A 15839-nucleotide genomic window follows, 5' to 3' on the forward strand; every position below is an offset into this window, starting at 1 on the left:
TAGCCTGTCATGTGTATTCCTTGCTCTCCAGGTAACACTCTTACACATAAACATTAGTTCACCATCATGATGACTCTTCAGAATCTCTGTTGGAACTGTTCCTGTAACAAGCTCTTCTAGTTCCACACGTAACTTAGCTACGTCAATTACTTGTGAATCTTTATCCTTTTTCTGTAGAACCTTCATCCAATCATTCAAATCATCAACTGTTATTTCAGCAGTTTTTCTCACTGGAACCACTCTCTTTTGCGGTTCTAAAATCGGCATCCCTGAACAACTAGCTTCACTAGCATCCAATATTTCACTACATGTGTCATGTCTTGATTGTCTCAGGTCATTTCTTTCTGCTCTTTTGCTTGAATCTCCTGAAGGACCAACTGAATTTGTCAGATTATTCCCAACATATGGAATCATCAGTCCATTCTCACCTACTCTCTGTTTGTCAAACACAGGCATAACTGGACCTATTGTTACAGGCACCGTAACAGCTTCCAGATTCTTCGTTAACTCCCTAATCTTCTCAGTCAACTCTGTTGTAGTTCTGGCCAATTGTCTGGCATTCTTATCAAGGTAATGATCACTTCTCACTTCAGGTGTCTCATTTTCTGTCTCACTAACACAAACTGTATCCCTTATTGGAGAAACAACTGGTGTACTTTTGTCCGGTTCTGGTCTATATGGAGGTGGTCTTTTGTAAATCATGTCATTCAAGACCTCATCCTCATATTCATTAACTCCATATTTTCTTATTTCTGACTCAGGAACCCTTTCTGCTCCTCCTTCAACTGTTCTCATCGGATATAATCCCTCTGACATACTAACATCTCGCCACCTTTTCATTCGATCATGATGAGTCTCACGATCATGTCTCCTCCCAGTGGCGTAGCGGAAGCGTGCTGGGTCGGTAATCCAGCTGACGATGAATCGAAACCATCCTCTGCTACCAGGAAATTGATAGAGATCAGGGTGTGTACAATATTCCCACTACCACGGATAGAGTAATCTCACAGTTACACGCACATGCATACATCATACGCTAGGGCCCATTTCACTATCATACGCTCAAATACTCTACCAACAATAAACCTGTATGAAACCCATGTCTTGCAGCCATGAAGGATGCAGGTGTTTTCGGTGGAGGTAACAACTCGCCCTCTCTTGTTTTAACATCTTTATCCTTGCTAAACCACTTTTTAACTTTACCAAAAAATGTTTTTTTCTTCTTCTCTTCTTGATAATACATTTTATCGTTTACAAAGAACTTTCTACTCTTTCCGTATTATAAATATACAATACGAATTTTCAACCAATTGCAGCGCGACTCACACTAACGCACCAATCCTGGAACGTTTACGTCACTAAATAGTTCTTCCAATCCTTGCGCGGCTCACACTAACGCACCAATCCTAGCGCAAGCACTATTCTGATCTGCCACCCAATCAGAGCGCGGTCTTTCTGACGTCAACAGTCGCTGCAGTTTGTCTCTGTCTTCTGTCACTCGTCTACCCCTCCTTTACAAAATCTTTTCAGTAGACTTCGTGTCAAAATTTCTACAAAATCTATTAGTTACAACATAAAAACATCTCCATTGTCTGCTTCGCTAACCACAGAATAGTAAAAAAAGATTCTTTTTCATAAGAAACCTTTCATTGACACAGTAGCACTTCTACTACTCTGCCCTACTAACATACATTCATTAACTGTTTCCTCTAGGACTTGTCCAAAGAGTCTTACAATCAACTAAATGTACAAACATTCACGCACATTCATACAAAGGAAATATAGTACATACGCACAGAATCCTGCTTCCCGAGAACAGACAATCTGCTCCACTACAGAATTATAACACACATTAACTAAGCAAACTTTCTTTGCCCAGTTCTTCAAATAAGCTCAGAGAATACCTATTACTCCTACACTATCATTCACACTCCTTATATACCAGAAATATCTAATAGTAACATACGACGATGTCACTAATTCTGAACCCAGACAATGTGACGCGCAACTTCAATTGTCACACGTTATTCCTCAATTCCGTCTTTCCCGAGAGCAGCATATACTTCCCTCTGCCCTACTACGGAACTGCTACAGCAGCTTCCAAGTTCCAGAAGCACTACATATAACTCAACATTACGACTCCAACATATAGTATTAGTACATATACCAACATGAACCAATAATCAATAATCAATAAAAAACAATCTTATCTAATCAAGACAATCATCAAAAACCATCAATCTCTGCTACCAGGAAATTGATAGAGATCAGGGTGTGTACAATATTCCCACTACCACGGATAGAGTAATCTCACAGTTACACGCACATGCATACATCATACGCTAGGGCCCATTTCACTATCATACGCTCAAATACTCTACCAACAATAAACATGTGGAAGGAAAACACTCCTAAACACCCTGCATCTATATCGAGGTCGATAAGACCTGGTTTTTGTGACTGTCCCTAAGCATAGTCTATACAATATATACAACAATAATCAATAATGTAAACCCAATAATTGACAAGAAAGAATATCCAACACCATGTTTAAAATTATATTGCTTTATCTAAAATTAGTCAAAGAAAATCAATCAAAGTAAATCATTTCTCATAGTTACCTATTCTAGCTAAATGTCAGAACGGGTCAGGACAAGTCTCTCGGTAAATGTCTCTCAAGACGAAGTCCCGTCAGCATCCATTCTCAGCAACGCAGGTTCAATACGCGGCAAAGGCAAAATGGCAAGTAGCAAAAAGACCCTCTCTAGGCTAACATCTTATAATATTCTGAACAATAGAAAGATACATTGGGAACATAGAAAAAATCATAATGTCCGCCGGACTTGCTGAGCAGAGCGAGAAGGAAAGGATGTAACATTGCAACATTTATGAACCTCCGCTCAGGAAAAATACACATAGCGAAAACTACGGAACAGGAACCAAGAAAATAAAACATGTAACACAGTTATCCTGCTTCTCCTCGGCCATCGAGCCACAGTTCAGAGCTTCTCTCTAAGGCTCCTTTGTTTCCCAAGGCGGCCAAGGACACTTTCACTTTTCTTGGAGAACTCCCAAAAACTGCTGCCGTCCTCATGGAAAGCTTTTCGACAAGGACCATGGTCAGTTAGCTTCAGGACCATTTCCAGCAGGGGTCTCCCTCGTCTCAGCTTTCAAATCATAATCACAGTCAGGCTCACTTATTCAGCCTTCTCTCTCAGGCCAACATAGGCCTTAATAGACCATCTTAATTAAAAGAGACAAAAACAACGTTACTACAGCATAGTGATTAAACAGTGTTAACCCCACTAATACCCTTATGTGTATGCATTTATCTAGCACTTGCAACATAGAAAAGCATTAATTCAAAAGCGTTTTGTGCTCAAAAATAAACAGCACATAGCAACGTTTAAACATGAAAACATGCACGTTAATTTTAGTCAGCACATTTATGCACACTCACGTGTAACTCTCTCTTCTCTTGTTAGGACAAACGGATTGATTAATATAAACACACTTGCACAAGACGAATAATTAATTATTAATTATTAATAATTAGTACAACGAATAGACATGCCAGAGCTTCAATAGCCCCAGAATTTTCAAACTGAAAACTCTGCTCCAGCACTGGCACAGATATCTACATCCCAAATGCTCCACCCTACCGTACTCCCCCTCCATCCCCATTTGGGACTTGCTCTTACTGCACCAGGCACCATGGTCTATCATGTTAATAATGTTTGGAGAACAGTTATGATGAGTTAGATGATTCACCTATGAAGCGATCTCAGTGGATTGATTGGGTTGAACAATTAGGAAGAATTCCATTTTGATGTTGGAAGTAGTTGTGGGTTAGCCAATTCCGGGTTTCTAGTAGAGTTGTATTGAGTCCCCTCATATCTTCTAGGGAAGAGATTTTCAAGTAAAATTGAGTGTCATCAGCATACATGTGGTAATGAATGTTAGTGGAGTTCAAGATTTCAGGTAGAGACACCACAAAAAGGTTGAAGAGAGTAGGTGAGAGAGAGGACCCTTGTGGGACCCTAACATGAAAGGTGTGGCATTGGACAGAAACTAGTTAACCCATTATACGTTGAGCTCTGATGTGGAGAAATAAGGTGAACCCGTTTTTATGGGCTCTGAGAGCCCCATCCTCCGTTCAAGTTAGGCTTGGAGACTGTCATGTATAACCGTATCAAAGGCTGATGATAAATCTATGAGGATTAGCAGGCAGGATTTATTCAAATCCATCATTTTCAGCAAGTCGTCCACTATGTGTGTTAGAGCCGATTCAGTGCTGTGGCCTTGATGGAAACAGAATTGGAATTGGTGAGAAACACCTTAAATCATAATTGTTTTATTGGAAAAGAACCCTTCCAGCACAAAACCCATGCTTCCCACAATGCAGACACCTTTGCATTATGGTGCAAGGAACATCTGCGTTGAAGCATGGTAGCCAAAAGTGCACCAGTGCAGGGAGAGAGCAGACCAGCACCAAATTTTAGAAAGATATGGTGCAGTTCTGCTCTTTCCTCTTTATGCAATGCAGTGCAGAAAATTTACCTGCTGCCCTGCCTGACTTTAATTTAAATTTGGCCCAAAATGGGAGGCGGGGGTTATCTTCCTCTTTATGCTTCTTTACCCTAAATATCTACAATGGCATGTAACTTTACCTCTCCCTGTCTGTCTTAGTATCAAAAACTAGAGAACCACACATCTATTATTGAATAAAATGTATTGTTTCTTTGGCACCTACAATGCTAGCAAATATTTGTGGCATGATGACAAAATAAATACTTCAAGAATATCTTGTGCAGTGTTAGGTATTTTCAAATGGGACTTTATTATTAATAACCATGTTTTGACCAGAAGCTTATTCCTGCTTCTCATAAAAGTAATAGGCAGATTTGTTCATGATTTAGGAATATAAGGCTAGATGTACCAAGGCTTTTACCGGCCGCAAACGGGCCAATTCGCAGAATTGGCTTGTTTGCGAATCGTTAAAAGCCTTTTGGGATGTATCATCCCAAAAGACATTCGCAAAATAGGGAATCACAATTTTTGTGATTACCTATTCTGCGAATGCATATAGGGAATCGCAAAATGCAATGCAGGAAACATTTAAAAATTGTGACCTTGCTTTAAGGAATCGCAAATTACCACCAAATTAAAGTTGGTGGTAATTTGCAAATCCTTAGAAAAATGCACCAAATTGCATTTTTCCAAGTGCCATGTGGCACATACACATGCCCTTAGGGAATGTCTGTGGGCCACATGTGCACAAATGACATTTTTGGGGGTGCATCAGGGTGGCCATTTGGCCCCCATGCACCCTTAATTTGCATTCACAATTTGTGATTACCAATTTCGTAACCGCAAATTGCAAATAACTTCCCATTCATTCCTATGGGCCTTAGAAATGAATGGGGAGGCATTCCTTAATAGCGAATTGCAAATTGCGATTCACTATTAAGGAATATTTTTTCATTTTGCGATTGTATGATTTGCGATTCTATAATAGTGAATCTGTAAAATTCGATATTATAGACTCGCAAAATGCAATGTTGATACATCTGGCCCATATCCTTTTAAATCCCTCTGCAAGAAGGTTAGATAATTCATGTGTTTATGTAAGTCAATGTCTTTGTTTCTGACTTGTGAGATGGCAGTTATTCTTTACTTCCATTGTCATGTACTACTTATTCCATGGCATTAGGTAAAAGGTGAAATATATATATATATTATCTACTGGCGGTCGCCAGTAGATAGTTATAGTTAGGACCGTGTTTCCATAGGAAATCTAAAAATTCTATTTTGAATAACTTTGGCGCCGGTTGACTAATCTTCGCGAAATTTTCAAAACTAATGGGGCGCTCCGCTCAGCTCCTACCCTGAAAGTCTCGGGGTGATTCGTCAAGCGGGGGCCGAGAAAAAAGGGGGGTCCCAAAACGCGTTTTCCCCATGCATTTTTCCATAGGACCTTTAGTCGAAGGTACAGCCCGAACGGCTGAACAGAATTACTTGAAATTTGGCAGAGAGGTAGTCCTCAGGTCAGGGTGTCAATCTGTTCAGTATTTCCTGAGAAAAAAGCATTTAAAAGCATATAAATATCTATACGCGCGCACCGTGTGCGCACGGTGCGCGCACGGTGCGCGCACGGTGCCGTGCGCGAGCGAAATTCTGATTGGTTGTTAGATGTCAGTCAAAATTCGAATCGGTCAAAATCTGGAAGTGTCGGCCGCCATTTTGTCTCTCGCACTGAAAAGGAAAGGGGGAAAAAAGGGGGAAAACGTGAAAAGGGGGTAGGGAAGAGAGTTCCTGACCCCCTAGCCTTTGTCAGGGGGTCACAGAAGGACCCCCATGGGTGAAATAAACATTTTATTAATTGTTATAAAAATCCCGTGGTGCGCGCACGGTGCACGGTGCACACAGCGTACCGTGCGCCCAAAGAGCGCGCACGGTGCGGGAAGCGCACCGTGCACGCACGGTGCGCGCACGGTGAAAAACCTTAAAAAAATATATATATTAATAAATACATAACTTAGCATTTAAAAAACCTTGCAAATTCACTTAACCCCTTCGATGCTGCGCAGATTCCGCCGCTGTGCTGACGGAATCTTGCGCGGGTGTGGTCATGACGGAATGGTTCCGTCATGAGCACAGCTCAACCGTGGGTCATGACGGAACCATTCCGTCATGAGCACCGAAGGGGTTAAAAAACCATAGGTTTCACACAGGTTATAGTTAGGTGGACATTTCACTCGTAAAAAAACAATGAAATTCCCCCGTTATAGTTAGTTCAGATAACTATAACTCGTGCGACCGCCACTCTATCACAAGGATGATGTCATCAGTGATGTCATGAGAGATGCCACTGACCATGTCATGAGTGATGTAATATGTGACGTCATGAGCAGTGGATTGCGTGCGCGCGCGTTATAGTTATCTAAACTAACTATAACGGGGGAATTTCATTGGTTTTCTATGAGTGAAATGTCCACCTAACTATAACCTGTGTGAAACCTATGGTTTTTTAAGTGAATATATATATATATATATTACCTACTGGCAGTCGCCAGTAGGTAGTTATAGTTAGGACCACGTTTCCATAGGAAATCCGCAACATTCTATTTTGAATAACTTTGGCGCCGGTTGACGAATCCTTGCGAATTTTTCAAAATAGGTGGGGCGCTACGCTCCGCTCCTACCCTGAAAGTCTCGGGGGGATTCGTCAAGCGGGGGCTGAGATAAAAGGGGGGTCCCAAAACGCGTTTTTCCCATGCATTTTTCCATAGGACCTTTAGACACAGCTACTGCCCAAACGGCTGAACAGAATTACTTGAAATTTGGCAGAGAGGTAGTCCTCAGGTCAAGGAAGTGCCTTTTGTAGGTTTGGTGTAAATCTGTTCAGTAGATTCTGAGAAAATAGCCTTTAAATCAATATATATATCTGAGCCAGCTTACGGTGCGCTTACAGTGCGCTTACCGTACGCGTACGGTGGCGTGCGCGAGCACGATTCTGATTGGCCCTTAGATCTTAGTAAACATTCGAATCGGTCGAAACCAGGAAGCGGCGGCCGCCATTTTCTCTCTCGCACTCTGACAGGGGGTTGAAAAACAAAGTGCAAATCATGTAAAGGGGCTGTTTACACAGCTCCCAAGCACCTAGCCATGTCGAGGGAGTCCCCAACGATCCCCCAAGTGAAAAAAGGCAATTTTAATTTTTTCGAAAATTTCGCCGATTACGCTTACCGTACGAGTACGGTAAGAATTAATAATAAAAAAAAAAAATATCCACATTCTCCCCACCCCGTGTGCAAAAGGTGCCCAAATGGCACCTTTTTTGCATGGCTCATCATAGATAAACAAAACATATATTTTACCTGTCACAACGATGCTCATCATATGACCTCCATGCGCGCACGGTGCGCGAAGCGCACCGTGCGCGCACGGAACAAACTGCGTTAAGTGGGCGCGCACGCCACGAATGGCGTAAAGTAACTTAGCATTTAAAAAAACGTACAAATTCACTGAAAAAACCATAGGTTTCACACACGTTATAGTTAGGAATTAGCATTTAAAAAACCTTGCAAATTCACTGAAAAAACCATAGGTTTCACACATGTTATAGTTAGCTGGACATTTTACTGATAAAAAACCAATGAAATTCCCCCGTTATAGTTACTGTAGGCAACTATAACTCATGCGACCGTAATCCTCTGCTGATGACATATGTGTCTTTATGAAAAAAAAATATTTGTAATATATGTATAGCTAAAATTTAATGGAAGAAGACATGGGCAAATAAGTGTCTAAATACAGTATTAGCATCAGCAGAGGATTACGGTCGCGTGAGTTATAGTTGCCTACAGTAACTATAACGGGGGAATTTCATTGGTTTTTTATCAGTAAAATGTCCAGCTAACTATAACATGTGTGAAACCTATGGTTTTTTCAGTGAATATAAATATATTTAGAAATCAACACTGGTAATGGATAAAAAAGTGAACCACATTGTAAACACTGTTAATAAATAGGATAAAATATCACTAATAAAACAGTATCAAATTGGTGCCACATAATCCAGTTATGAGCCAGCGGAAATCTTGCATAGCAGCCTGAATGCTAATGTAGTTATGGCCTGATTGTTGTTGTTGTATGTCTACATACATGTCTGAACTAAATGTAAAAGTGCCGTGAACTATGTGCAAAATATAACAATTTTTTATCTTTTCCTCAAATTCCTCTCTTTTGGAAAAAGGATTGTCCATTGTGAGTGAAACACCTAAAAAAATCCCTACAACTTTAAAAAGCCAGGACATGTGCAAAAGAAGCAGAAGCAGCTAGAATTCTATGATAAGTCTCCGACACTGACAAAGAATATGTATATAAGCAACCCATTGTATACTCTAAAGAACAATTAGTTCACATCCAGTATCAGGAAGGAGTGGATGTCAGAGAAAAATATATATATATATATATATATATATATATATACATATATATACACCAATATAAAGGGAGATGACTAAAAGACATCAGTGTACAAAAAGATGTAAAAAATGCACAAAATGTAGAAAGTGTAAAGTGTAAACAATGTAAAAAATGTAAAGAGCCTAAAAGATGTGTAAACAAACCAGATCTTCAATTCAGTCAATAAAGCAATACAGGATAAAAAACCACATATTTATCTATAAGAAATTGTGTAAATCTTCTGTTGTATTAAGGCCATGTGGGGCTTTACTATCCAGTTCCAGAATAATGCGCGATTCTAATTGTCTTAGTTTCTTTTCTTTGTTACCACCCCTTCTTAGGGGGGAATCGCATTAATTACAAAGTACGAGAGGCAGTTTAAATCATTATCGTGTTCTCGTTTGAAATGTCGGGCCACAGGGTATGATGAGTCATTGTTGACTATGGCCCGGATATGCTGCAATATTCTGACGTGCACCTGTAGCTTGGTACTTCCCACATAACGCAAGCCACAGGTGCACGCCAGAACATACACAGCATACTCAGTGCGGCAGTTGTAGTTCCCTTGAATGGTATACTTTTCTTCGGAGAATGGAGTGGTGTAATGAGTAGTATTAACACCAAACTTGCACGCACGACATGAAGAACACTTGAAAAAACCTTTCCTAGGTTTGAGCCACGTGCCAGTGATTCCCATCTCTGGGCAGCTCTTTACTAACTGACTCCTCATGGATTTGGCTCTTCTGAAAGTGATAGTAGGAGTGTTAGGGAGACGTGGTCCAAGAAGCCGATCTGTAAGTACAATAGGCCAATTTTTCTTGATAATAGATTTGATTTTCCTCTCCTGTTTGCTATATGTTGTGATTAGCCTTGGGCATGAGTCAGCTTCAGTTTCATCAGAAATTATAACTGTCTTGTTAAACAATGTGTCTCTAGGTCTGTCTTGGGACTTAACTAGGGCTCGATTCAGAATTTTGTCGCTGTACCCTCTTTGTCTAAGTCTGTGTAACACATCATTAGTACATTTGTCAAATTGTTCTACGGTACTGCAGATGCGTTTGATCCGCAGTATTTTGCCAAATGGAATGCTCTCTATTAAGTGCTTGGGATGACTGCTGTGGGCATGTAAAGTGCTGTTGCCTGCAGTAGGCTTTCTAAATAAAGTTGTTTCAAGTTTGTCATTTTCAATCAGCACTCTAACATCTAAAAATTCAATTGTAGATGTACTGATTTGTGCGGTAAAGTGCAAATTCATACAGTTGTGATTAATAGTTGAAATAAAATTAATTGCACTCTCCTCATCTCCTCTCCAAATCAGAAACACATCATCAATAAAGCACAGCCAATGCACTACATGATTATTGACAATTTCACGATGTTGTTTTTTTAGGACCTGGTCCTCCCACCAGCCAACGTGTAAACAAGCGTAGCTGGGGGAGAAACAGGATCCCATAGCCACGCCTCTTTGTTGTTTAAAAACGTCATTCCCAAACAGAAAAAAGTTGTTATTTAAACACCAGGTAATCAAATTCATTAGCATTCTGTTTTGAAGAAAAAATTCACCACCCCTGGATTCAAGGAAATAATTGACCACATTGAGTCCATCCATGTGATTAATGCTAGTATATAGCGATTCAATGTCTAAAGCAATCAATAGAAAATTTGTTTCCCACGAAATGTCTTTGATCTTATTAAGGAAATCTCCAGTGTCCTTTATATAGCTAGGGAGTTTTCTCACAAAATCTTGTAGAAAAAAATCAATGTACTGGGAAATGTGTTCACTAACACTATTAATGGCCGAAATAATTGGTCTTCCTGGTACAGGTTGGGCTAATTTATGCACCTTTGGAATCAAGTACAATGTAGGTAATACAGGGAAGTCAATGTCTAAAAATTTATATTCAGATGCTGAAATCAGACCTTCCCTCTTATATTGTAACAGTTGTTTCCTTAATGATTCTTTTGCATGATTATATTCTTTAAGATTGGATTTCCCATAGCATTCCTGATTGTTAAGTTGTATTCTTGCTTCAGTGACATACTCCCTTTTGGGCCAGAGTACAATGTTGCCGCCTTTATCAGATGCATTGATGATGATTTCATTGTTTTTACCCAATTTAGTCATGAGTCGGTCATATTGATTGTTCAAGAAGGATGCATTCTTTGAATTCTTCTTAGACTTAGTATATAATTTTTTGATATCGTCTATTACCCGGTCATGGAATATATCCACCGAATCTTTAGGCATCATAGGAATGAAGGTGCTCTTCGGTTTGAACGGACTGATTCCAGCTCCAATTTGAGTGATTCCTGCATTGTGTAGTCTGCTCTGGGTATTGATACCATCTTCTGTTGCAGGTAGTGTTGTAGATTCCTCATTGCTCAATTCTTGCATCGTTAGGAGAGTTGACATATCCACCGCTTGCAATCCCACAGAGTTTCCAGGAGAAATGTCTTGCGATGTATGGCCAGTTTACACCATAACATTTTTTTTTTTAATTTGAGTTTGCGGATAAAGCAAAAAATATCAATCCTGGTATTAGCGTAATTGAAAGACCTCTCAGGACAGAAGCTGAGACCTAGGGATAAAAGCTGTTTCTCTGCTGTAGAGAGTTCGACGCTAGAGAAATTGATTATGGTTTGTTCTATTATCGCCTCTTTCTCTGCCATTGTTGTTTTTTCTTTTGTGTTGTTTTTCCGGCATTTCCGTCTTGCTTTTCTTCTGGCATTTCTTTTCTTTCGTTTGGTTGATTGTTCCGATTCCTTGGTCTCAATGTGTGGCGCCTGTCGATGACTAAAAAATCAATCTCTTCTCCCAGACTCAAAACACCTCCTTCCATGTTTTTGGTTAATATGTCTCCTTCCGACCCAGAATCACTGGTTAGGGATTCGCCATCTGTCCCTGATGCTTCACAGTCTTTATTCATATCTATGTGGGCGGGCTGAGGAATTTTACCAACACGTCTATCCTCAAAGCGTAGTTTTTTTGCATGATCAAATTTTCTCGCAAATGTGTAGATTTGTCCCTGTTGATAATCCATTAAATCACGGGCAAATTTAAACACTTTGCGTTTTTTGATTTTATCCTCATGTTTCAAAAGTCTTGCAGCGATTTCTGATCTGGTTTTGGTGATATACTCCTTTAATTCAGACTTGGCCAGTTCCTCATTAATTTGCTCAATGTCTTTGAGTAATTTTTGTCTGTCGATGGCTGCATATTTGATCAGAATTTTTACAAGGTTCATAGAAGCGATCAGATTACTCTCACCCCATTCCTTGAGCATCTCCGGGTTAGGCTCTTCAAAACTGGGTGCCAAATACATATATATATATATATATATATATATATATATAGTTATATATGTAGCTATAGATATATATAGGGTATTGATGAATCAGTGGGTGTATGAGCGCCTGTTTGGATGATTCAGTGGGTGTGTGACTGACTGTGTAAGTGAGTGATTAGATGTTTCAGTGACTGTACGGGTGAATGACTGGTTTTGTGAATGTCTGGTATCATTCTGTCAGCTGGTGTCTAAGTGGCTGTATGGGTGTGTGTGTGGGTATGTGAGCTTCTATATGGGTGTGTGATTGAGTGTCTGAGTACCTATATGGGTGTCTGAGTGTCTGTGTGGGTAGGTGAGGACGTGTGTGACTGTCTGCATGGATGAGTGAGTGCATTAGTAAGTGGCTGTATGGGTTAGTGAGTGCATGTATGAGCGTCTGTATGGGTAAGTGTATGTATGGTTGTATCAGTGAGTGACTGCATGTGTTAGTGGCATATGCGGGAGTAACTGGGTTTGTGAAAGGCAGTATAGGTGAGGGATGGGGTTTGTGAGTGAGTGTATGAGTGAGTGAGCGAATGTGAGAGTGGCTGTATGGGTGAATGAGTGTGTGTGTGAATATAACTATATGGTTGAGTAAGTAGCTGTGTTATTAACTGTATGGCTGAGTGAGTAATTCTATGGGTGACTGACTCAGCATGTGAGTGGCAGTATGGGTGTATGAGTGGATATGACAGTGGCTGTATTAGTGAGTGAATGGGTCTATAAGTGGCAGTTTGGGTGAGTGAGTGGATGTGTGTGTTAATATATGTATCAGTGAGTGGCAATGTAAGTACTGGTGTTGTGTTTCGATTTAGATACCCGTATATAGGTCTCCCTGAATCATGTCCTTATATAGGCACAATTAGCATTATTCTTATTTAGGCATAGAATCCCAGTCCTTATTTAGGTATTAGCCATGTTAAACAAATACAGGCATGGTCACCTACATCTGTTTATCCCACGTCACAATGAGTTCTTAGAAACCAGACCCTTAAGTCGAACGGAACTTTCCCTAGCTAGGATTATTGATTTCTCCAAGGACTCATCTATTATGCATGAACAACTATTCCTTAGGGGTTCATCCATGACGTCTTCCTCTGCCTGACTTTACATCAAATCTAGCATTCCTAAGCACCTTCCAGGTATAAATATGCCTTTCCTTACCATGGCAAACCACGGCGCGACTCAGCATGACTTGACTGCACGGTTTGCCACAGCAAGTTCGGAAGAGACCATATCCCGGCCTGACGCACTGACCAGATGCTGTCATCCCTGCTCGCAGAGAATCCAGCTTCCAGTGTTCTGACTCCCTTCGCGGGGTGTTAGGGTTTGAGACCTGGATAGAGATTCCCACCTCGCTCATTCTAAAGGTATGGAGCCGACTAGAACCTAGAGGGACTCTTGGCATTCTAACTTAGCATATCCCATACTATAGAAAACAGCCCCTATTTTTACCTCGCACTACACTTAGGTTAGGTACACCGGGGTAGGACTATTTTAGAAGCATCAGACGAACATTCACTTTTTAGCCTGTGTTATTTATGTATGCATATATGAATGTATGTCATAGTTAAAGACAATGCTTTTGCAGTATTATTTCTTCTTACTGCTTACGCTGTGCGTATTATACCTTGCTTACTGTCTAATGATTGTAACAGCTCATATCTCTTACATGAGAAACAACACTGTTCAATAAAGCCTTTTATTGAAACGTCCGTCTTTCTATTTCTGTGTAAATCTGGAGAAACTAAGCATGCACGATTGACTGAGTGAAACTGTTATCTATTGTTTCCACGATTCTGAGACGTGTTTCGATTCTAAGGGAAACAAAGTTGTCATGTTTATGCAGTTGTCAGAAACTAATCCCTTCTTGTTCATTCAAGAAGTTTCTAGTGACCTCTGAGTTAGCTGGCACACACAAGTAATTAAGTTTAATGTACTCGATAGGAGCATACTGACCTTAGTCCTATGCAAAAACTATAGTGTATATTATTCCAATGTGCAGAGCCTATAAGGGAAATAGGAACTACACTACACTGGTATAAGTGTGTGGGTTTGAGAAAGGTAGTGTGGAAGTTGGAGTGGGATTATGAAAGGTTTTATAGGGGTGTGAGTGGGTACAGCAGAGATTCTGTGGATAATGTCATCAGTGATGTCACTGACCATGTCATGAGGGATGTAATATGTGAGCTCATAAGCAGTGCATTGCTGGAGAATGAGTTAGCTAGCTCACTAACTATAATGGATGAATTTCACTGGTTTTGTATGAGTGAAAACCTGAGCCTAACTATAACGTCCCTGTAACCTTTGTATATTTCAGTGAATTTGTAAGGTTTTTAAATTTCATTTCGTAACTATAACGTCCCTGTAACCTATGTTTTTTTCAGTGAATATATATATATATATATATATATATATATATATATATATATATATATCTCGCTCGGCTCCTTTTCTTTTGTCAAAAGGAATGTCGCACTCGCGGGGCGTTTTGAACACAATTTATTGAAATAGCCAAATGACCAGCAACAGACGCGTTTCGGCGGAATGCCTTTCTCGATGTCACCAGCACATCGGAAACGCCATGTTTTTCAACATAACCCTTATCAACAAAATAAAGAAAGGACTCATATGGTCGCTCTAACATCAGCGCCATTTTATAATGGGTAAATATACATGTGTTATTGCACCTTAACAGTGTTAAAAAGATGTAAGTTTATATAAACCCATCTACACATATCAACTGTTCATGTCACTTTTCGAACATGGTGCAAATTTTATATCACGCCGTGGATCGGCCCATGTCCTTTCTACATATCCGTTTCACAAGAGTTATTCCCTTTCACATTAGCATTTCAACATTACAAACTTATTCTTACTCTTTTCACTCTCATTGTTAGACTTATTTCATTATTACACTTCAACATAACAAAGCAGCTTTAGATATCATCTAATCCAAATTTACAAATGATCTCAATTCAAAAAGTGGGGGTGACAGAGTAAAGAAGCTGCGAAGACTTGAGTCACGCTTTATTATAGATTTACTGACAAAGTCTCCCCGTGGGTTAAATAGTGGTGAGGAATTGTCAGTACATATAGGTACATAATTGAGATCATTTGTAAATTTACCTAACTGGTATTCATATTGAAGCTCACCTCAAACGGTCTCTACGTCTGTGGAAACTGTTGTGTTTCAGCAAAGATTAAATGTAAATAAGTGATTTGGATTAGATGATATCTAAAGCTGCTTTGTTATGATGAAGTGTAATAATGAAATAAGTCTAACAATGAGAGTGAAAAGAGTAAGAATAAGTTTGTAATGTTGAAATGCTAATGTGAAAGGGAATAACTCTTGTGAAACGGATATGTAGAAAGGACATGGGCCGATCCACGGCGTGATATAAAATTTGCACCATGTTCGAAAAGTGACATGAACAGTTGATATGTGTAGATGGGTTTATATAAACTTACATCTTTTTAACACTGTTAAGGTGCAATAACACATGTATATTTACCCATTACAAAATGGCGCTGATGTTAGAG

The sequence above is a fragment of the Triturus cristatus genome, chromosome 1_2 (genome assembly GCF_964204655.1).
Source record: "Triturus cristatus chromosome 1_2, aTriCri1.1, whole genome shotgun sequence".
Classification (NCBI taxonomy): domain Eukaryota; kingdom Metazoa; phylum Chordata; class Amphibia; order Caudata; family Salamandridae; genus Triturus; species Triturus cristatus.